Raw genomic sequence first — 23,755 nt, 5'->3', positions numbered from 1 at the left:
GGGCAAATGGTGTTTAGCAAGGGGAGTTTTCTGCTCAGTCCCGCGTTCTGCTTCCTTTTAAAATTTTTTGGAGGAAACTGAAGTTTTTATGCACACAATCACTGTGAGCCAGAAATAACAACTCTTAAATTAGCACTGAGTGGGTGGAGGGGTACAACTAGCACGCCAGCTTGCCATAACAGTCTGGATATATAAATGAAGAGATAGGACTTGACATGCAGGATGACTAGAACTGTCAGGTGACTAATGGATTTCACTCACTGTATGCTGAGGCCCTGGAAAAGTAGCTAATGAAGTGGGATTACTTAAAAATATGCCTATATTAGCTGGCATAAGCCCCAGTTGCGCAGTCAGCTCTGCCCGACAGGCAGCCGGGGAGGGGGCGGCAGCACTGGGGAGGGGGGGACGGTTCTCCTGCCCTGCTCTTGGGTGTGCGCCCAAGCCTGCCCCGCGGCAGGGGAAAGCAGTGCCTGCAGGGCTTGCAGCCTCCGACCCCTTTTTTCCCTCAGACACCTGGAGCTTTCCGCAGCAACAGCAATGTTCCCCAGTCGGGTCTGATGGTAGGTGTCACCTACAGGTCCATACCCTCGACCCTTTCGGTTTCCCCCTGTTCTGGGGCAGCTGCTGAGAATTGCAGCGGTGTTTAAGCAGGAGCGTGCCAGTGCCGTGAGCTGCGGTGGCAGGAGGCGACAGCACCTCTCTGGCCTCAGATTGCCAGACACTGCCAGATGGGTCTTGCTACCGTTTTGCTTTACAAGCTGCTAGAAAATGTCCCGGCCTTTCTTCAGCCTTAGCTCTACCATTCTTCTCCATGTACGGCAGAGGACCTGTAGGACAGAGTAGATACTGGGTGTGAGAGGAGCCTGGGGGGCTATGTGGTGCTCTGCAGGAGCCATAGGCTGAGAAATGGAGGAGACAGGGTGCAACAGGACCTGCCAAACGATTGCCTGATTTATTGCCTTGTGCTTGTCTCAAAGCATGTTGACAGCTGAGGACACGTATGAAAGCCAAGTCTGGAGCACCGTGAGCAGTTTTGCTCCCACACCAGAGGGAGACTGGCAGACTGGAGTGTGTCCGGTGGAAGAACACAGAGCTAGGGGCTGGAGCTCATGGTGTGCAAGGAGCACAGGCTGCCCAGAAGCTGTGAAACCTCAAAGACATTCAAACCTTGATGAGGCAAGTCCAGGCACAACCTCCCTGACTGAAACTAGCCTCACTTTGAGCAGGAGATTGGTCTAGAGGCTCCCAGAGGTCCCTTCCAACTTCACTTTCCTGTGATTTACAGTCCCACTGATGCCACCGGTGCTCCCTGTAATAAGGAAGATCTTCTGCACCATATTGCCTTCCTCAGCCCTCCTTAAATACCTCAACTCTCCTCTCTGCTTTTCTCCCTTCCCCCCGGCTCATTTCAATGAAGCTGTCTCTGAATTCCTTTGCTTACCCTCTGGGGTGGTAGCAGCTTGGTAGTCTCATCTCTAACGCATGGACAATTCAGCATGCTCAGCTTAATCCAGTCCTTCTGGCTTTTCTTTGCAGAATCACATGAAGTGGGAGAGTTTGGCTCCTTGTCCTGATTTTGCTCTGTGAGGACAGCTCATCGTCAAAGCTTTCTGCTGCTGGATGGCATTGGCCAAACCTAGGAAGCGATACAGCCTTCCTCAACCACTGCTTGGGCAAAGCAGCCACGCTGCATGGGGGATCTTCTGCCATCTTTGGTAGCTTCACTTTGGTTGAGAGTTGAAATGATGTGTTTTTTTTTAACCATGCCTTTTCCCTTCCCTTTCACTAGAAGTTTTCCAAAATGGCAAATCAAATTGGAGTTACAAATCTCATTACCCATACGACTAATAGCCAGGCTGTGAGACCTTAAAGGCTCACAAGTCGTTGTTACAAAGGAAGGTGTGTATCAAGAGTGCCCAAACCTTGGCTGAGGAGCCAAGCATAGCCTGCTGCCCAAGGGGGCAGATTTTCTCTGGGCTGTGTGGAGCTGCCTGCAACACGGAAGAAGTTGATCCTGGGCTGCAGGATATACAGAAATAAAGCAGTACTGTGCCAGGCACACCTGCCTGGTGGGACACAAGGTCACCAGGCTTAGCTGGCACGTGATGACAAAGCAGCGTTGCCTGGCCCCCCTTGGCCGAGCTGGTGACTCGCACCTGCTCAGTGGCCAGGTTGCACTTGTGGCCAAAGGTGCTGGTGGTGCAAATGAGGCATGCATCAGGCATAAAGAGCCCAAGACGGAAGGAGTGCATATAATTGCAGGAGGGGAGGAAAGCCAGGGTACATAGGATTTGGCCACAGAATCACAGAATGGCTGATGTTGGAAGGCACCTCTGGAAGGCATCTGGTTCAACCCCCTGCTCAAGCAGCGCTACCTAGAGCCAGTTGCCCAGATGGTTTTTGAGTATCTCCAAGGTGGGACACTCCACAGCCTCTCTGGGCAACCTGTGCCAGTGCTCAGTCACCCTCACAGTGAAAAAGTGTTTCCTGATGTTCAGAGGGAACCTCCTGTGTTTCAGTCTGTGCCCATTGCCTCTGGTCCTGTCACTGGGCACCACTGAAAAGAGCCTGGCTCCATCCTCTTTGCACCTTTCCTTCAGGTATTTACATACACCGATGAGATCCCCCTGAGCCTTCTCTTCTCCAGACTGAACAGTCCCAGCTCCCTCAGCCCTTCCTCATAGGAAAGAAGCTCCAGGCCCTTCATCATCTTTGTGGCCCTTCAGTGGAATCTCTCCAGTGTGTCCATGTCTCTCTTGTACTGGGGAGCCCAGAACTGGACACAGCACTCCAGGTGTGGCCTCACCAGTGCTGAGTAGAGGGGAAGGATCACCTCCCTTGGCCTGTTGGCAATGCTTTGTCTAATGCAGCCCAGGATGCCATTTGCCACTTTTGCTGCAACGGCACAAGGTCATTTTCTGCCAAGCTGCTTTCCAGCTGGGTGGCCTTCGGCATATATTGGTGCATGGGGCTGTTCTTCCCGAGGTGCAGGAGTTTGCACTTCCCCTTGCTGAACTTCATGAAGTTCCTGTCAGCCCATTTCTCCAGCCTGTCTAGGTCCTTCTCAATGGCAGCACGACTCTGTTTTGTGTCACTCTTCCCAGTTTTGTGTCATCGGCAAACTGGCTGAGGGTACACTCTGCCCCATCATCCAGATCATTAATGATGTTGAACTGGACTAGACCCAGTATTGACCCCTGGGGTACGCCGTTATTTCCTGGCCTCCGACTAGGCTTTGTACCACCGATCACCACCCTCTGGGCTCGGCTGTTCAGCCAGTTCTCACTCCAGCTCACTGCTCATCCAGCCCATACTTCATCATCTTGTCTATGGGGATCTTATGGGAAACAGTGTCAAAAGCCACACTGAAGTCATGGTAGACAATACCCACTGCTCTCCTCTCATCTACTGAGCCAGGCGTTTCATTACGATTAGACTCAATAATTTTAAGGGTCTTTTCCAACCTAAATGATTCTATGATTCTATGATTGTAGAAGGTTGTCAGGTTGGTCAAGCATGATTTCCTGTTGTGGTCCTGGTGGGATTGAAGGGCTGAGGTGGCCGAGGGCCATGGCTGGCCTCCTGGTCTGGGGTGTTGTAGGAGGTGCAGCAGCCCAACGCGGGGCTAGGATGGCTCTTGGGTATGTGGAGATTTTGACGTGCAACCCATAGTCTGACGAGATACGTTTGTTTATAAGATGACAGACACCTTGAAGGTCTGGTTTTAAGTTATGCTACCGATTGTGAGCTGTAACACAAACTGCACACCTGGGGTAGCTGTCACTTGCTTGGCTTCATACGATTATTCTGAATGGCCACTTAACTAGCTGAACTTTCCTAATCTGGGGCTGTAGCACACTATCAAATTTTAATAAGGTCTCCTGGCTGAATCAGTGGGGAATTTTACCTAAAAATCAATGTCAGGAGAGGACCTGCATTTAATCTTGCTGATTAAATGCTTTGACTAAAGTGCTTGGTGTGGTAATGCTATCTAAAACCTGCCATTAATTAATCAATGGCTTGGTGAAGAAAACTGATGTTTTATATTTGGATTTGGTTTGCAAGCAACATAGTGATTAGTGAGTAGATAGTTAAGATTTTGTATTTGTTTTTTAAAGACAGGACAAATACACACTATTTGAAAATAAATATTCTTTATTCAATACAGGTCCAAGCATTAAGATTAACAATGATGATTGATTTGGATTTCCCCATCTTGACTTTCAGAGTTGATGGGGAGGTGCTTCCACCTTCTGTGTTTGAAAATCAACTTGTGTAGTTTGGCAGGTTTTGTAAAATAGTTTAAGACTCAGCTCATGTTTATTTATTAATGCATTTTAAAATGTACTTATCCAGATCTGAGCTGAGTCATTACTTAAAAAAAACCCCAACACTTTGGCAACCAGGGCAATGCTTGTGACAAGGTGCTCTCTGGCTTCCCTGCGTCCCATCAAACGGAGTCTGTGTGCATAATGCACAGCTAAAGCACTGGCTTAAATTCCCCAAAATCTTTAGCTGCAGAAATAGCACAGGAGCCAGCTGGCACGGGGGAAAAGCCATTGCACCTTGTTGGCATCTCTGAGCCTTGTAGATAGCCGTTGGTGCTCAGGGGTCTCTGGTAAACGGCAGCGAAGGGGAACATGGCGTGAGATGGTGCCCGCAGCGAGGAACGCAAGCGTGGACAAGGGGTGGCTGAAAGATCCAGTGCCACCAACGCGTGCCGGGCGACAGCTCCTTGTAAACGTCTGGTGGCGAACATGAAGGAGGGAGAGACGGGGAAAGCTCAGCGCTGCTCCAGGGGACTTCGAGGGGGTCGGGAGCCATATGAGAGGAAGGTTCAGGCCGTCAGGCACCCTCCTCTCACGGCTCCCGACCCCCTCGAAGTCCCACCGCCTTCTGGGGCGGTCAGGCACCTTCCTCTCGAGGCTCCCGACCCCCTCGCAGCGGTGAGGAACCTTCTTCCCCGAACGGGGCGGTGCGGCAGGAGACACGGCGGAGGCGGGTCGGGGCCGTGAGAGGACGGCTCCCCACCGCCTCAGAAGCCGGTGTGACTTCGAAGTCAGGCTCTCCCCGCCCGCAGCCAATCCCGCTCGCCGCCGCCGCGCGCGCCAACTTCGCCCGTCGCCCCCCGCTCCCCCCGGATTGGCCGGGCTCCCCCGCGCGGCGGGCGGCCCGCGCCCCCCATTGGCCGCTTTTGTTGCGGGCTCCGCCGTGCGGCGGGGTGTGGGGGGGTGGTCCGCACGCGGCGCCGCCCGCCCCCGCCGCCCCCCGGGGAGCGGCCCCTCCCCTCCCGCCTGGGAGCCGCGTGGGCCATTGTCACACAACATTCCAACTCCGAACGCCCCGCTGTTCGCCGCCGCCGCCGCCCATTGGCTCGCCCGGCCCGGATTGACTCGCCGGGCAGCCAGTGGCCGCCGGTTTCCAAGGCGGCCGCCGGCGCCGCCCCTCGCAGCGCCGGCAGTAACAATATGGCAGCGGCGCCTATTGGTGGCGGCGCGCTCTGAGCGGCGGCGGCCGCGGGCGCCCGGCGGCGGCGAAGGGGAGCAGCTCCCGGGCGGGCGGCGGCGACCCCCAGTGCCGAGCCCAGTCGCGGCAGGTGAGTGGGCGGCGGATCGCGCCCCCATCCCCCCCCCCACGGCATCCCCCTTCACGCCAGTGCGCCCTGGCGGAGCTCTCCGCGCCAGGGGCGTTGCGCCGCGCCGCGGCCGCGGCACGGCTCGCAGCCCCTCCGCTGCCGCCGCCCGCACCGGGGGGCCCGGGCAGGGTGTGTGGGGGGCGCGGCCGCGCTGCTCTGCTGCGGGCGGGTGGGCGCCCGGCCCGCCGGGGCCCGTTTTATTGTTCGCGGTGTGGGCCGCCGGCAGCCGGCGCCGCTCCCCCGCCGGTGCGGCGGCGCGGGGGTGGCCCCGCCAGGATGCCCGGGTCTTCGCTGGGGTCCGGCCCCGCCGCTGCTCGGCTCCGGAGCCGGCCCTGCGGCAGCCGGCCTCTGGGAGCGCCGCTCCTGCGCCTAAAATGTCACCGCCGACCCCCGGGGGTCTGCGCGGGGTCCGTGCGGGGGCTGTCGGCCCCCCCGCCCCCCCGCCCCGGAGAGCCCCGGCAGCCGGTGCTGGCCCCGCGCGGGGCGGGGGCGGCCGCCGGGTCCCTTCCCCGCCGGGTGATGCTGCTGCTGCGGGGGAGCCACGGTACGGCCGCGGTGCGGGGACGCAGGCGGGGTGTCACGTAGGGAGCGTGTGTCGGGCACGGGCGGTGGGGTTTCGCCTGCGGGTCGCTGGAGGCAGGGCACAGCCTGCCCGCGCTGCCCTTGCCGAAGTTAGGGACAGTTGCCCGGTGCTCGCAGTCCCGGGCTTGACGGGGAAGCGCTGGCACAAATGCGGTCTTAAATAGAGTTGCAGGAACGGGTGCGTAATTCCAGTGCGCAGCTCGGTCGGATTGGGGAGCGCTGGGAGAAACCGACTTTCCGTTCCTCCTCGGCCCTGCGTTCCCACCTCCCCCTCTCCGCGGCAGCCAGAGGACCCTGGGCTAGTGGAAGCTGGCTACAGCAAGGAAATAGGTAGTACTCGTGACTTGTTAATCATTTTGCTATGTATGAAATTCTGATTAAAAAATGTATTGGAATAAATTAGGGGAGGCTGAGATCTATGGAGTGATTACTTGGGTGCCTAATCTGTGATTAGAGTATCTTTTCCCCTTCCTGTATTATTAAAATGCTTCTGTCAACTTCAATGACACTTCAATGCTGTGATATAAATTATTGAACGAGGGCAAACGAGACCTCCTTCACCTTAGCCGTAAGGGCCCGATCCCGCAGAGAGCAACTTCTTTCCACCACTCCTGGTTCGGCAGCTGTTAGAGCCCCTGTGCCGGGTCCTTGCTCCTGTCCCTGCGCAGTCCCCAGCTGCCCTTCCCCTGGCAAAAGCTGCCTCGTTCAGGCAGACTGTTGCTTATCGGATTGCACATAACGGTTGTCCTTGCTGCTTCCTGATGAGCCCACATGGATGGGACAGTCCCATGGGATTTTGAAGGTGCGAGTGACCTTGGAAAGCGCTGTGGTTTTCTTTCTCAGCTTTTGCCTTAATCGCCCTTGTATGTGATGAGCTCTTTGATTTGGGGACCGATGTGTGCGCAGGTCCTGGGAAGTGTCTTAAAACCTCATCATCACCCCCGTGGTAGTTATAGTGTATACTTGGTAGTGGCAATGAATGTGCTACGTTGGCACCTTCATACTACTCGAGGTAAAACATGAATTAGGGGTGGGTGGGGAATGGGACTGTTTCTTCCCTTCCAGGCCCTGGAATGGTGGAGGTGGAAGAGGAATGTGACATACCCGTGGGGACTTGGCTCACCTCTGCTTTGGTTACAGGCAGATTAGTCCTGCTCCCACTTAGGCTGTGGGAACACTTGCTGCCCCAGAATCACGTTTCCCGTGGAGGAAAAAGCCGTTTCCTTATTGAACAGCAGCACAACTCGAAAATGAAATTTTTTTAAAGGGATTCACCCAACAGGAGTTTAATCTATAGCCTTTTTGTTATTGTTATTCTTGTATTAGTGATCCAGCTATGCTTTCTAGTATATTAAAGGCAATATTCTGGAGTCCTTAAACAGATACAGTGCTTATCATCTTTAATAATAACTGACTTTGGGATCTGGCCCTCCATAATCTTATGTGATGCTGACTGTAATTTGCCTTAAGGGAAACAAGATACACTGCTGGTTTAAATGGCCTCTTTCACTTCTTCAGTTGCTCTTGGCCAAAGTAGAATTCAGTGAATCCTACCTGATGTCTGTCTAGTGATTCATCTGGTCTGGCTTGGAAGAGGAAAGACAGCGGTGGTTTGGTTTTTTTTTCTATCAGACATGATTATGCCGTGTAGTCATTCAGTGGCCAGGAACATCGGAAAAACCTTGTGAGGCATCGTTTGAAAGGATCACTGCGTGTAAGGGGGGGAAAAAACGCGTTTGTCTAGTACCAGAGCTCTCTGTTTCTCAGACAAAGTTCTCGTGCTGTAGTAAGGAGCATGGTATAAATAGCAATGCTAGGTTTTAGCCACTGAATTCAAAGTTATGGTTTCCACAGCAACCAGCACTCAGGCCATCATTTACGTATATAATATTTCCCCTTTTTAAAAAAAAAAAAATAAAAATTCTGGCTTCTGATGTTGTGCTGTGTCTAATCCTCCTCCGCGAACACCCCACACTCATTCCTCCTACACTGCTTTTGAGCATCCCCCTCCACTTTCCTTCGCCGATGGCTGTTGTCTTTCTCCGTTTCCAGCTCCAGCCTTCCTACTGCCTTGTCCTGAGCCAGCGGCTGAGGGCTCTGTGTACCAGATCCCGGCCTGTCCACCATGTTCATTTGTCTTCTGAGTCCTCCTTTTGGTACCAACGTTTGCTTCCAGCTGTGCCTGTGGTGTGATAGGCACCATGCAAACAGAGGAAGGAACAGCCCTGCTTTGTATCCTTGGCATATCCCTCAAATACCCACCTGTGTTTCCCATCTCACCCCTATCTGAAGGGCCGTTGTCTGGATGGCAGGTCCACACGCTCTCCTGGCTCTTGCTCAGTCATTTCTCTTGGGGCTTAAAAGAAATGCAGTCAGAGAGCTGTGCCCTGTGTGGAAGGCTGCAGGATGTGCCCTCCCTATATGAAGATCAGGATGCAATGCTTGTTTTTAAAAGTGTTTGTCACACAAACGTGCAGTGTTGCTAAAGTGTTTTCATTTATAGCCGGGGGGTTGATGTATCTACATGGTTGTGTCCAAGTTACAGTTTCCAGAGCAACTGGAGCTTTGTATCTTGGAAGACTGTTAACTAAAGCACGAAACATCACATCGAATTTTCCTTTCTTAAATTCTGTGATTTTAGCTACTGTTAAAAACACAGCTGTGCTTATCTGAGAACATGTTTAAAAACCTTAAATGACCAAGCAGATCTTATTCAGATATGTACCTCTGCGTTGATAACAAGAATGGGAAATTTCAGCCCCCAAAGTAATTATCCTTAGAGTTACAGCATAAGGCACTTTAGGGAAAAAAAAAAAAAAAGAAGTGGAAGTGCCATCTCATCTGTATCTCTAACCAGAACTAATGACAAAAGTGCAATCTGGCAAAACTGAGTAAAAAAGGCTGATGTCGACTGAAAGCAAACATCAAATGAAGGATTCCTATGGCTGGAAAATTGATCCTAAGAAGGAAGGGGACTCAGGATCCCCTGTACCTGGGAGCAGCTGGGCGGGCTGTGGTGCCGGAGGCTGGTCTGGTGGTGTTATTTTTTTTTCTTTCCTTCTCTTTCCCCTCTCATTTGTCTGCTGCTCCTTGTGAAACTGGGTCCCTCTTGCAGTGTTTCATGGGCGCTTTTCCTCTGAGCAGTAATGCCAAGGACCTTTGGCATCAAAACAGGTCACTTTCCCATTATAACTCAATTTGAGCCAATGTTACTTTAAAAAAAGTTGATGTATCTGTATTGTAGGTTTTCTCCTTGCTCTGTGAAGAATTTTGTCAATAATAGGCATGTCATTCCCATATAAATTTCCCTACTGGATACTCAGATTGGTTTGAGCAGTGATGCCATAAAATAGTTTGTAGGTTACCTGGGGAATCTCAGCCAGGAGGCTTTAAGTGTTGGCTTGTGTAAAAAGGAATTACAAAGAGAATGTCTCGGGGGTCTTCCTTTGTATTTTTGTTAGTAACCTTCCAGCTCAATGTTTTTCTTTTTATATATTTTATATATATATATATATAAAAAAAATGTTCCATTGATGTTGCCGCCTATAATAGCATTGTCAGCAGCCTATGGTTTTTGCTTAATAAAATGGAGGAATGATTCTTCTCCTATGAGATGGTTTTTAAATGAAACTTAAACCCAAACCTTGTGATCTTTGGTGTGCTGCCCAGATTATAGAAACAAAATGATTGAAACAGCAGCTGGCAGTGGCTTGAAGTGAGTTTTGAAATACCTTGAACTTCTCCCTGGGTCTCTTTGAGCAAAGGTAGGGATTTTGTTTTCTCTGTAGTCAGCCCAACCTTTGCGATATGGCACAGACCAAGACATGATTTTAGCTTGTTCGCATAGGAGCAGGCTGTTGCTCAGTAGCTGTAACCCACCTCCATGGCAGGCGATGTTGCATGCCGGGTGGTGAGGCAGAGAAAGCTGGTAAAAAGCTGGGAGAAGAGCCAGATTCCTTGCTGGAATAAGAACCGCCTGTTTATTTTCCTGCATGCTCAGAAAGTGCCAGTGTGTGCTGTGCTATCAACTTAATTGGCTAAGTCTTTCTAAGTGAAGGTACAACGCTGGGGTTCAACGTTGCGTAAATGTGTCTATCTTGGCAGCAGGACATGTAGTCTTACTTTTCTCCAGTGCATGGTGTAAATACACCTCTTTCTTGACCTTCTCCATTAATTTCAGTGGCTAAAGCCAAGTCTTCTGGGGGACCAGGCATTTGAGAGTTGGAACGAGAAACCGAATCCATTAACATTAAAACAGACTTATTTTAAGCATTTCTTCCCCTGGAAGAGCAGGCAGTGAGTAAGGGTGGTGGGAAGGTCTTGTATTCTTAACCAGGTGTCTTGGTGTGTCACCACAGCCCTTCAGCCCACCTGGGGACCTACAGCTGTAGTGCCTGACCAGCTGCTTCTGTGGTGACCATTGCTGGGGGAGCCATCTAACAAGGCTGCAGTGGGCTGGGCTGTCGCTCCCACCCTGTATATCTTCCACCTGCAAGGTCTCCCCTGCAGCTTGGGTGGACCCTTGGCTTTGAAAAGCCAGGTAGAGGAGGAGAAGGTTAAGGTCAAAGAAGAAAGGCAAGAGGTTATTGTCTATGCCTAAGTGATGAGGAGAGACGGTCTGGTCCAGAGCATTGGATGTCACACTTACTTCATGAACTATTCTTCCATAAGTGTTCTGTTTTTCCCCAGACACTGTTTTTGTTTTTGAAAAAACATTTAAAAAGTTCTGCCGTTTCAAACTAAGGGAAGTACCAACTTTCCACTGGGGCTTTGTGCTTGTTGAAAACAATTATTTTGCCTTACAGTTGGGAAGCATTTCTTCTAGTGGCAGCAAATCTCTGTATTTTGAGTTTTGCAGCCCAGGCTGCAATAACATAAATACTTGAAACACCCTTGGTCACAGTTATCTTGGGCCTGAGAGAGTTCTCTACTGCTTCACATTATTCAGCATGTCTTTATGTCCAATTGTTTTTCCCCTTCATATGCTCTGTTCCTAAGATTAGTACAGTTTTCCTCCTCATGGATAAATAATTTAAACACCTGAACTGATTAAATGCATGCATCTGAGCTCAGAACAATCACGACTTTTTTTTTTTTATTCAAAGACTGACTTTTCTGAAGAAGATTCAAAGCAACTGAAAATAGCTTCATCACAGAAACATCAAGCATAACTTGAAAATTATCACTATCATGTCATGGGTTCTGGTGGTGTACATTTGCCTTCCCATTAGCGATGTCTCATTGAACAATCAAGGGTTTACTGACAACTCGTTTACTTTGCCTAATTGTATGACTTACTGGAGGGCAGGGCAGTCCTTCCCTTTGCAGAATGATGGCAAAGACGTGGATGCAAAGTGGGTCTGTGTTGTGCAGTAACTTGATAGCTCTGTTGGAGGGTGTTCCGTGAAGACAAAGTTGACTGCAGAAGGTTTGAGGCAACCTCCAAGGTTGGATTTGACCTTGCATTACCTGCAATGCACCCCTTTCCTGGCACAGCATGGGAAGATGCCAGGGTCCTTTGGGCCGAGCGTGATGCCACCCTGCAGCAGCAGTGGCAGGGCTCATGGGAGGTGGGTGGCTGCTCCAGAAGGTCCGGGCTCGGCTCAGTGGTACCAGGAGCAGCTGCTCAGGGGTGGCAACAGTTGGTGCTGGTATGAAGAGAGCTGTTGGAGAGGTTTAGGAGCCAGGAGCTGTCAAGTTCCCCCTCTGCTGTCGCTGTTCCCGCTGCTGTGGGCTCATCTGAGGGCTCCTGCAAAACCCCTGTGCTGGTGGGGGCAGATGTGCCCTTCGCTGGGGAGAACGGAGGGACTGCAGCAGTGCTTCCCTATCTGGAACAAGTCCTTTCTGTTAGTTTTCTTTCCAAAATGTCTTTTCAGAGAGAAACAGCTCTTCTGCTCTCCCTATGTAAAGCCATACATGCTCCATAGCCGCTTCTGGAGAACTGCAAGCCAACTACCTAAGGAAAGAAGTCTTTTTCCCTAATGTGAGACCCATCTCATCCTGCATCGTTATCAGTCAGTGCTGTGCCATTTCATCTCAGACTGGTTAACAACAGCACTCTCAGATGACTGGAGTTTCCTCTCCCTTTGTTGTAAAAAATACTCTTAGGAACTACCTTTGTAGAGCAACTGCATATCTCTAGGCTGAAGTTAAACCACAGCTGAAAAACATCTCTCATCTCTCACCTCTCACTCAAAACATCTTGCATCTAGAGATTTAAAGCTGTGGCCACAGAAAGCTGTGGCCTAATACTTTGCCCACAATTTCCTGCTATACCAGCACTCCTCTACAAGAACATGGATACTTTGATTGCCTGTATCTTGTCTGTCTTTATTTGCAGAGGAAAACGGGATGAAAACTTGTGATGTTATGGAAGTTCCACTTTGCATTTTGATCCCCACTGTGGGTGTTTTTTGTGTGTACAGTAACCTGGCTGACCCTCTGCATTTGTCATCACACTAGCCCCCCGTCTGGCTCTCCACCCTCCCTGATAAGCAATGCTCAGTCAGACACCAGGCTTTCAGCAAGCCAGGGCAATTCCTGCTTGGATCCAGTTACTGCTTGTCTGTTGGACCCATCCATTATCGTAGCAGCAGTGTTTTTGTTTTTTGTTTCGAATTATCTCTTGCCCTAGTCCATCATGGTTAGTTCCCTTTGCTTCTTCTAAAGCAAATCCTGTGCCTGCCTTTATCTCTTGGCATGGTTTGGGGAGAGATACGGGTTTGCTCGTTAACCCCAGGCAGGCTTCCCAACTGCTTCCCGTCCAACTTCACCTCTTGCCATCCTGATCTCAAAGCCTGTCCTTCTCTCTCCTGTTTGCCACCTCTTCCCACCCCAGCACTGCTTTGATCTCCTGGGCTGTGGAAACCCCCTGAGCTTTGAAAGCATACCGTCCTGCTGTCAGTCATTCCTTCCTGATGAATGGCCCTGTGAACAGGCCAGGCTCTCCGTGCTGTGCCCCACCGCTCGGTCCCACCGCTCTCCTCTCTGCCGGCACTTTCCCCGTAACTTACTGCTGTTAGTCACTAGTGAAGCCTTGGGCAAAAGGCATCTCCCTCTGTGTCCCAGCCAGCACTCCAGCAGGGCTTTGTTCGGTCGCATCAGCTCCTCAGCTCAGTTTGCTTATCGAAAGCATGTCTTAAAACCTTAAGGGTACTGCTTCCTAACCACCCGATGAGTTCCTGCAGAGTTTCAGTGCTGTTTGAAACTTTTATGAAAACCTTAATTCATGCCCTATCCGCATTTCTGTCTGCACCTGCATAACTTGCAGGAGACCTCTATTTGTAGCTTGTTCCTTCATCAAAGACCTTCCCTAGAGTTTGGGTAGGTGCCTGTGTGACACAATTGCAGACGCACTTTTAAAACTGTTCTCCACTGACTGTGTGACAGGTGATCTGCAGAACCACAGTAAAAAAATGCAGAGAGGGCTGACTTCGGTTAATTTTTCTACTTACTATCATGTTCTTTTATCATCATGCTTTTAAGAGATGACAGTGGGTTTTCATCTAGAGGGATGATATCTGCTGTGCTGGGAGACAGGGAGCTGTTATGGTGACGAAGCAGCAAGACAACTAGTGATACTTAACTTGTTCCAAGTCGGGAGCAAAAAAAGGTTAAGCATCTTCCCTAAAGAGACTTGGCTTCCCTGCAGTATTAGCCAAGACCAAGTGAGGGAGGAAAAACGCAAAACAATGCAGAAAGTGCAGAAACTGGATGATGCGAGAAACGAGTTGAGGTTGTTGCATCCCCACCTTGTTAGTAGCTCTGCTTAAGTCACTTCTTGGCTACTCAGATACAGCTGAAGCAAAAGAGCCCCAAAAGGATCTCTGCCACTGTTACTGCCTGTGGGAGCTGGGACAGGTGAGACATGGGCTAGCTGCGGTGCTTTTGGAGGCAGGAGGAAACCCCAGGAGCAGTCGAGGCTAGGCAGATGTTGTGCTTGTTGTTTAGCCCCTGGGAAAGCCTCCCCGGAGCCTGACTGGTACTGACACCCACTTGTCCCCGGGGCGAGGGGTGCAGCATGTTTTAGGGACGCAGTGACTGATTGGGGCCATGCAGTTCCAAGTTACTTAGCAATTTTGAGAGCCATTTTGCCAAGATTTTCTCCATAACACTAACCAAGAAGAAAGACGGCCAGCATTAAGTGACTTTTTTTTTAAAAAAACTATTTGTCTTGTTTTGCTTGTAGACATTAATGGACCCGTGTAAAAAATTTTCAAGACCTGTTAATAGGGGGTGGTGTTGAAGTATAGTATGGCTATATGGAGTGCAGGAAGACAAAACCTCTTTTGAGGACTCAGCATGGGATGGTGAGAGAACCTGTTGCACTCCTACAGCAGAGGAGGACAAATGTAGCTTCCGTTTACTCTGTGCTGTCTGTATGGCACGTGTTAAAAATGTATGTGTTGTGTTGAACGTAAATATTGCTGCGTTTGCTTGTTGCTAGTAAAATACATTTCCTCACTTGGTCATCATTGTCTCCTGGGAAGGTTGCACCAGTTGTATTAACTTAATGGCAGATCTGCTAATGAAGTCAGTGGGTTCGGGATTTCGCCCTATGACTCAGAAAACTTTGTTTATTCTGTTGCTATAGGCTGTGGGGTTATAAAAACGTGATTGCTTCGTGCTGTCCGTTTGCAAAAGGGTAGTTGTGAGGAAGGAAACTTGAGCTGACAGAATTACCTGCCAAAATAATTAAGTGCATAGCTAAATGAATATAAAAAGACCAGACAAGTAAATTGCTTTTGTACAAATAGCCTTTTTTCTTTTCTTTTTTTTTTTTTTTTTTTGAGGCTTGCTGAAGTGTGAAGATCCCTCTGTGAAAATAAGGTGAGCAATTAGTATTAATTGATTTGGGTTTTTAATATCGGTTGGGATGAACTTGCCGAGGATTAGTGTGGAAATGTGTGCAATTTCAGGAGAAATTGATTGCATTTCATCTCTTCCACGTGTAGCTTTCCCTTAAACTGCTAATGAAAGTTCAATAACTAACGAATGGGATGTTTCATTAAATGTGCGTTCAGCTCGGAATAGTTAACAGGTGTCTTTGGGATCCCTTTTCCTTGCTAGCCCCCTCCTCTGCTAAGTATACAGTCTTGGATTTTTTTGTTTTTTAAAGATGTAAGTGGAGATAATAAGACTTTTGTGTCCATTCCTATATTCCTCTTCGGAGAGTATTTTGCATGGAAAGGCTGGGGTTTTTTTGTGTGTTTTGCCTTTGGTAGCAATTACTGCTGCTTGCAGTTGTGGCTTCCAGTTCAGAACAAAGCTGTTTTGTGTGCCTAGCCAGTAATAATTGTTGACAGTTGATAATGTTGGAGACCTCTCATTGTGGCTGGGATCTGAATTATACCAACTGCTACTGAACCCAAATTATAGGTTTTTAATTTTAGCTTCAGGGTTCCCATGCTGGAATATTCTTCTTCCTCTGGTAATAAACCAAAAAAAGTCAGTGTTAGAGGTCTTTCCTAAACCTACCAAGCGAGACACAGAACTGAGGTGTCACAAAGACAGCCTAAATGTCTATTCTTACTCTTGTCTGCTCGCAGACTTTCCTGGTAACACCTAGTTATCACATCCCATGGGGCTGTTAAACTTGTTCACTGTGTGTTTAAATCTGCAATATATGTGTTAGGTGGAATATATTGAGTAAGAGGGGAATTGCTGGGGGACTCTGCGTATCCAGTTGCTGATGCAGCTCATGGACCACAAACCACTTAAAACCCAGCCCGAGCAGCTGGAAATGGAGGGTGATGAGACGATCGACGATGAGACCCCCAGTGTGGGGGAGCTCCTGGTGCCTGCACCAGCGACGGTGAGTTGCTGCTGCGGACGAGGCCTTGGCTGCGAATCTTTCTTGCTTGTAGCTTTGAATGAGGTAACTGGTGTTACCTGGCCATTTTTCAGTTTATTTTCTTGGCTAAATTTTCATCAGTAGGATGGTATGAAAATGAATGTGTCATTAACAAATGTCCAGGAATGCTGTTTGCTCAGAAGTGATTAGGAGATTAAGTAATGGATTAATTGTAATTATTCAGCCGGAACCTTCCTAATGTGGGTAGACACAAGGCATGTGTCCTCTCTGAAAGGGTTGTGTCTGGGGCTTGCTCACGTGGGGGTGTGAGAGAGGGTGTGTGTGTTGTGTTACTTTGGAGAATTATTTGTTGGCAATTCACATTTTCATCCTTGCTTCCCAAATTAAAGCTGTTTAGCTTTCAACTTGGAATCAGTCTGAAATTTTTACTTTTCTTCTGCACGTGGAAACTGTTTGTTGGCAAAATGTGATTTCAGGGAAATGTTCTTTTTGCATCACAGGAAGGCTTAAGAAGCTTGTGAGAGTGATAAAACAGTTTTCCTTTGGTTAGTTGTGAGTGTCTGGAGGTACCTGCTGGGACATGAGTTGAAGGTAGGCTCAAACTGGATGAACAAGGCAGTTCTTCGTGCAGCCTCCTCTTCCCAGGTCTTGTGAATACACTCTCACATCATATTTGATTTTTTTCTTCCATGAAATATGTCTGTGGAAGGCTACTAAATAGTGCCAGACCCTTCTGTCCTAGGGATGAGTACAAGACCAGGGCAGGTGCTACTGACACTTCTCCAAAGTGCTCTCCCAGCTTCCAGCACCGTGCAATTTGGGGGTTTCGCAGGCCAGCAGCAGCCTCTTCATATTTAACAGTTTTTTCCAGAGGGAGCCAAGCGATGTGTTACTTTGCCCTTCCAATGCGTGGCAGTGGCCCTGAGACCTTTGGATGCTGCGAGTCTCAAAGATGGCCCTGACCAGCATGGCCATGGAGCTTGCCTAGGCAGGCCATCGGTCAGGTGCCACCTGGCCACTGCTATCCATGTCCAGTGCAACCACAACCTAAGAATGGGGAAAAAGTTATGGTTTAGACACAAGCGAAGGTTTACTTCGTTACTACCTTGGGCTTTTAAATTTCAACTAGTTGTATGAGCAGTGGTGCTTGGGTTAAACGTCTGCGTAGCAGCTTGTACTGGCGTTGACATGAAATCCCTTACGCCGGAGCATCCACAACGAGGTGTATGCCTCATTGTGGATGCTCCAGTGTAAGGGATTTCATGTCAACGTGAGCATGTTTCAGGCCATCAGAGACCGTGTCCTCTAATTTAGAGGTACCCAAATGCTGATTCTCCTCTCTTGCTTCCTTTCTGGTGGTCTGCACCAGTTTTTGTGATGACTGCATGCATTTCTGTCTGGATAATGTGAACTTGAAATTTGTCAGTGTTGTCATTGTATATATCATCTGTATCAGGTGTATGTTATGTGTGAGGCTTGAGATGGGTCAAGGAAAGGCTTGAATGGTATTGACCAGCAGTCATCAGTTTAGTTGATGACCAAATCCATGGTGTGGGTGGGGTTTGGGGTTTTTTTGTGTCTCAGGTCAAGGATGAATTAATTTTGATGTTAAAAGCTTGGGCATAGCTGCAGTGTGCCATTCACGCCTTTCTGAAGACAGTCATTGAAGCATGTGACCGTGGAGGTATTTAGTGGTTCACTAATTACATTACTCACTTCAGCTTGCTTGGGCCATCTGTGGTTAACGGTGCTGCTGGCTCTGTAGCATGGTGCTAAGGTCTGACGGCTGTAGTTCTCCCATGGCAATGCTCAGAAGAAGAGCTGGGCTTCAGCTGTCTGCCTGGCCCCTACAAATAGACATCCTTGGACAAGGAGGTGCGGGACAAGTCTCCAAACATAGGGTGCTCCAAGCTTGTAGGAAGAAGCTGGGTATGAAAAAAATTTGCAAAAAGCTTATGAAGTGTGAAGACTTCAGACAAAGACTGGTGGTTTACTGAGTAAACTCAGTATCTTTTCTGTATTAGTTAGTCTGCCGGCAGACAGTCACTCTGTCTTGGATGCAAGTTTGTCTGGCCCCTGCCAGCTGTGGAAAAGTGGAGAGACTGAAGGACAGGGAACAAAATCCAGCAAAGAAACATGGGAAAGCTCCTACAGGAGCCCTCTGGTAAAAATGGCCCTGAGAAAGTGCAATAATTAGTGGCAGCTGGGGGGGTTGTATGTGTGGTAGGTGAGTTTCTTGGAGGTTGTGGATGTGTAATATATAAAAAAGGTCTTCTGAAATGACAAAAACATCCCTTGCTGTACCTTGGTTTCCATCTGTGTTAAACTGGAAAATGCACTCTGTTTTTAACAAAGCAGACCTTGTTAAAACAAAAGCTGTGAGTATGGGCACCCTTGAATTAAACCAAGAAGAAAAATATACCCGTTTGGTGTTTGGATGGAGTTGTGAAGCCAAATGCTTGACTTAACTGAGGGATCCCACATGTCATCCCCTTCCTTCGCCTTTTCTCCCCATTGTGGGGTGGGATCTGCCCTGATGTCCTCCCTCTGGGGCCTTGTCCGGGGGGTGAAAGAGGCTAGGGGACAGTGAGGAGGCAGCTGGAGAATGTGACGCATCGAGGGGGGGGGCAGAAAAAGTGCTTGTAGGTTTGGTCAACAGAGAGTAGGTCTCCTTGTTTATTTTTTTTGTGTGTGGGTTTTTTTGTGTGTGGTATTTTTTTTTTTTTCTTTTAACTAAGAGTGCCAAAAGACACTGCCCCCTCCTTTCCCTTCCTGGAAAAGAAGAAAAAACAGCCTTCAGAAGGGACCCCCCAGGGTACGATAGATAAGCTGTCTACATTTTTGTGGCAGGGAGAGGTCTCCTTCCCTTAGCCCCTACCCCATGTAGGCCCTTATCCTATTCCCCATCTGAGCCCTAGCGCTCTCTGGTTTTACTGACATTTTTAAAGGCAACTAAACTTGATCAAGTCCCATGAAGCCTCCTCAGGTGGATGGATGTGGCTGTGGCTGCTGCCGGTGGGGTCCCAAAATGCTGGAGGGCTTCTTCTGTCTTCCCTGGTTTTGCACAGGTCTGTGTAGGGCAGGTGCGTCAGGACAAGCACAGACTGCTGCTGGAAGGAAAAGCAAGTCCTCTGCAAGTGCTCTTCCTCCTGCTGGACACCTGAAACACCAGCTAGGTGAGCTTGCACACTTGCTTGCACGCTTGCTTGCTTGTTGCTGAGCTTCTGTGGCTTGTTTCTGGGCCTGGCCCCTCTAGTTTGTTTTCTTGATCTGGCTTTCTGTTTCTGTGGAGCTCAGACATGAAATACGGGCTTGCCGGGGTAATATCTACTGTCTCTTTGCCTAGGATCGTTCCATTCAAATGCAGTAGTCTTACAAGTTTAATGACTTTTTTTTTTTCTTGTCAGCACTTTGCCTGTTGCCTCCTTTTGTCCTACAGTGGGAGCAGGAGAGGCAGCAACAAAGGCGACTGAACCTTGTGCTTAAAAACAAACTTTCAGCTTGGTGCGGCTGTAGAAGCAAATCCATAATTATTCTGCAGAGTACCCAAATTGTCTTGAAATATGGGTGGAGAGGAAGAGAAATTATGCTTCAGGTTGCTCCTTGTGCTGGAAGTGTGGGAGGACATCCTTGGGCCTGGGTCTTGCCTGACCTGTTTGCTCCATCCTGGGGTGGGGTGGGAGGAAAAAAGGATCTCGATGGAGCTCTGTACTAGAAACAGAAGAGACCATTTTTCTAGAACAATTTGAGCTGTGCCCTGTTGGCATGCTGCAAGGGTCGGTAGCAGCAGTGAAAGCACGGTTTTGCTGCCGGTAGAGAAAGCCCTCAGGATCCATGCCAGCTGAAATGCTAACCGAGGTCTGTGGAGGAGGTGGGAGCACCCTAATGGGAATCATCATGTGGCAGAATTGGGGATGGCAGCACATGAAATGCCTCAGGAGATGTGCCTGCTGCAGATGCTCGAGGTCTCTGGAGTCAGTGAACAACTGAGTCTCAGTCTGCCAGGAGGTAATTTATTCCTTCTTTTGATGGACAGGAGAGGGAAGAGCTCATGCACGGTGCCTCCTGGCAAGTGCAAGAGGGAGTGAGCAGCAGCAGCATAATGCGAGCATCTCGGGCTGGGGATCCTGCTCAGCGACTTGCACAGCCCAAGGGCCGTGGTCCGTGACAGCCAGTAAAAGCAGCAGCCTCGGGGGGAGCTCCCGAGGCTTCGGTTTGATGCCGGGGAGCTGCAGCCAGCGATGCGAAGCATGCGTACCCGTGTCACGCCAGGCGGGGTAACAGCACTGCTCGAGGTGGATCGTCAGGCGTGTGCGAGGGGGAAGGAGGCCGCTTGAGGAAGTGTATGGACCTGATCTAGGATGAGATGCCCTGACCCTGCCAAGGGGGCAGGTGAAAAGGACTGACAGCAAACTGGGGCTGCTGGTGCAGGCAGAGCTGGGTGAGGGGTGGGAGGTCAGAGGGATGCGTGGTCTCTGAGCTATGCAGCCCGGAGGCCAAGAGCAGGCTTGTTTGTGTCAGCAGAACCCGATGCATCTTCAAGGGCTTTCACTCATGACCGATAGTAGTAAACATTGCTCTCTCAGATCTGCCCAAATCCTTGTTGACAGAAGGAATGCGCAGGTTTCTTGCCTCATGCCTCCTCTGCTCCAGCACACCCTGCATGCACACACAGAGGGGGACCTGTTTATCTAGCTTTCCTCTGGACCACCAGTAATCTTTAGGTGTTGGGGCTAGGAAGCTTCCTGCTAGGTTTCAGTTTCTCTCTAACGGGGAAGGCTCATTTGAAGAGGTATTTCAGCATCCAGCTGCAAACATGGGGAGTCTTGCAGTGTCGTTGCTGGGTGGGGATCTTCTGAAGACGTCTGTATTATGTGACCCTGTTTGTACACAGACACGGTTTTCGGCTGCAAGGATGCTATGTACTGAAGCTGCTGAGAGTATGCCCTGTGTTGGAACGAGGGGAAAAAACGGTGGAAACTATGAAGATGCAACATAATGTCTGTGATGGACAGAAGTCTCTTTTTTAGGGCTGGTTGCTGTCCTTAAAAGGATGTATACCTTTTCTCAAGCTGAAGCTGGAAATTGCTTTATTTTTTGTACTTTTGAAGGGTTTCCAAGGAAGCAATAAGTCACAAGCATTTTGAAAGTTACCCAAGAGTGTTGCCCTGCCTGAAATCTGTGTATGGCTTTTCCAGCACCAGTGTGCTCGTTAGCTGATCTGCTAAGCTAAGCATCTCTCTTCATGTCGCTAAATTATTTTCTTGGTCTCGGCTGTCAGTTGTACCTCAGTGGTGAAACTGCTTCCTTTAGAGAGCTGTGCCAAAAATCACCTGGAGCTGAATCTGCAGTAAGAGAGGACTGGGTATAGTCTGTAGGAGTTAGTGAGAGACGACTGATACCTTAATTGTACAATTATGGCAAGTGACAAACACCAGGAGAAGAGTAAGATTGGTGAGGCCGAACTGCATGAAGGAAATCACCCAGCACCAGCAGGTCGCAATGTGGGCATAGGCGTGTTTCTGAGATGGGGAGAAAAATCTGTGCTTGACTTGTTTTGTTTCTAGGCCTGCTTTGGTCTTTGTGAAAAGGAATAATTTAATCATCGTTACCTTAGTGTTAGCTTTAAGTGTATTGTTAGTCAGGTTTTCAGGTGTTAAGACAAACTTTGTTTCTGAAGTGATTAGAAAAATATGTAAGTTCTTGGGGAGACAAGAAGTTAGAAGTGTCTTCACCCAGCTTGGGCTAGCAACTCTGGATTTCTCCTCGTTGTGGACGGAAAGAACAAGTTGTCCCAAGGTGATGACTGAGCCTCAAGTTTTACAAAAAAGAAGAAAGAACTTTTTTTCATTTCTAGTATATCTGTGCACTTAATCTTCACGTTACCTAGGTATTTATTGAAGTGCAGTCTTAACCTGAATAATATCAGAGGGGGGTATTTCACCATGTTTCTGTATGCCAGCTTCCTGTTTCCCTCTCCTTTCCTCCTCCTCCTCCTCCTCCATTTGCCATGCTCTCGGACCTGCCAGCATTACAGCTGTAGAAGACCTTCCCTCACCCAGGAGCTCTGGAGTCCTGAGTCGTCCCCCGCCGCCCATGGTGCATGCTTTGTCTGGTGAGGCCTGTTGTCTGTTTTCACTCATGCATGGTAGTCATAATCATCTCTTTAATAAATGTGGGTACACAGAAGTGTTTATACCATCAAAGTGTCTGATGCAAATGTACAATCTTCTTTCGGCACATCCTTCCTTCCTTCCCCCAAGTACTTTAAAGCCTCCTTCAGATGGTGGGAGGAATTGTATGTGAAATGCTCTTTACCTTTCTAAGAGAAGGTGTCTGAACCTGTTTGTACTTCAGAGGCAGGTACTATACCTCCTTCATTTATCCCTGTGAAAGACCAGCTTTTCTTCTTTTGTTTGCAGGATGCTTTGTGCTTTCCCATTGCTTGGTGGTGTCACAAGCCACACAAAATGAGAAGATGCCAGAAATATGGGAAAGGAGAGGCAATTGTGTGTGTGTGGGGTTGTTTTCTTCTTCCCTGCAGTTGACTGTGGCAAGTAAATCGATCTCTGATCCGTAGCAGTATCTAGCCACTAAATGCTTGCCTGATGAATTTTAACCAGTGTGAAATTTGAAGATAACGTGTTGAGAAACATCACTTGCTTCTCACCCTCCCATCCTGTGAGATCCAGGTGGGGGATGCCCAGGGGTGTCCCCGGAGCATGGGCGCAGGACCATGCACGCTGGGCTTTGGCAAGGCTGTGGGGGCCTCGACCTGCTGCTTGCCAGTTGCACTGGCTGACACGGTAAGAGAAGCACCAACACATACAGGATGGGTTTTGTTGAGGGGGGATATTTTTGCTGTAATTCACTACTGTACCATTTCCAGTCTTGTCTTTGCAGGAGGCACTCTTGTGCCTCTGCACTGTACCCCGTCTGCTAATTGCTTTCCTCCCAGGGATTCTTGGTGGGTGTTCCCTTCCCTCCCAATCTTTAGATACCTGTGGAAGAACATTGATAACTTTTTTCTTCTCTTTCACCACGTGCTGACAGCTAAGCGCTGCTGGAACGGCCTCTTTTTTGAGGCGTTAAAGGTGACTGCGTTTGTGAAGGAATTAAGAAGTGCTGGGATCTGATCTGTCTCCCAGCTCAAGTGGAGCATATTTCTTGCATGTGCTATTGCATATTTCAAGATTGGGACGATAATTGTTGCTGGTTTGACTTGGTGGCATATTAAGATGGAAGATTTGGCTGAGTCCATAGACTTTAATGCCTCAGTGGGACACGCTGTTCCTAGCTAATACAAGCTCAAAACTGAGGTCACGTTGTGTGGTGCCATAAAACAAGTCCTGGCTTCGCATAAGTGGGTAGGACAGTTGATATCGATGGAGTTCCTCTGGCTTGCCAACAAAACTTAATCTAGCCTTAAATCTTGTCTTTCAAGTTAGATGTAGCAGCGTCACTCGTCAGTGGATGCTTTCCTTTAAAATGAGTTCTGTGGTGCTTGGTGGAAGAAGATAATTTCTACCCGTCTGAGTTTTTGAAGAAATTGAATCAATTTGTCTTTTGTTAACCCGTGCCAGTGTTTTCTGTATTTGAAATGCTCTTTCTCCTAGCTGAGATTAAAATGCTGAATTTCCCATTCTCATTTAACTTAAAAACATTCTAAACTTCAGGGGCTGAAAGTGTGTGGCACTGCCAGAGGAGACTGAAATACCTGTGGC

At 49.0% G+C, this 23,755-nt stretch overlaps 1 protein-coding gene across 3 annotated transcripts in view; it reads left to right on the top strand.

Annotated features, from left to right (window-relative positions):
• The first annotated feature begins 5,471 nt into the window (after positions 1-5,471).
• Positions 5,472-23,755, top strand: part of TIAM1 (TIAM Rac1 associated GEF 1) — a 194,133-nt gene continuing 175,849 nt past the window's right edge. For 2 of the 3 annotated variants that reach the window (XM_072845165.1, XM_072845147.1), the window contains exons 1-3: positions 5,475-5,596; positions 8,270-8,449; positions 8,924-8,983. The gene's annotated coding sequence lies outside the window, so the exon portion shown is untranslated. Of the gene's footprint in view, positions 5,597-8,269; positions 8,450-8,923; positions 8,984-23,755 lie in introns of all 3 variants that reach the window. The other variant, XM_072845139.1, reaches the window with a different exon arrangement.

This window comes from Ciconia boyciana, chromosome 1 (genome assembly GCF_034638445.1).
Source record: "Ciconia boyciana chromosome 1, ASM3463844v1, whole genome shotgun sequence".
In the NCBI taxonomy this organism is placed as follows: domain Eukaryota; kingdom Metazoa; phylum Chordata; class Aves; order Ciconiiformes; family Ciconiidae; genus Ciconia; species Ciconia boyciana.
Note: the sequence above shows the minus strand (reverse complement) of the source record. Positions and strands in the feature narration are given on the sequence as shown.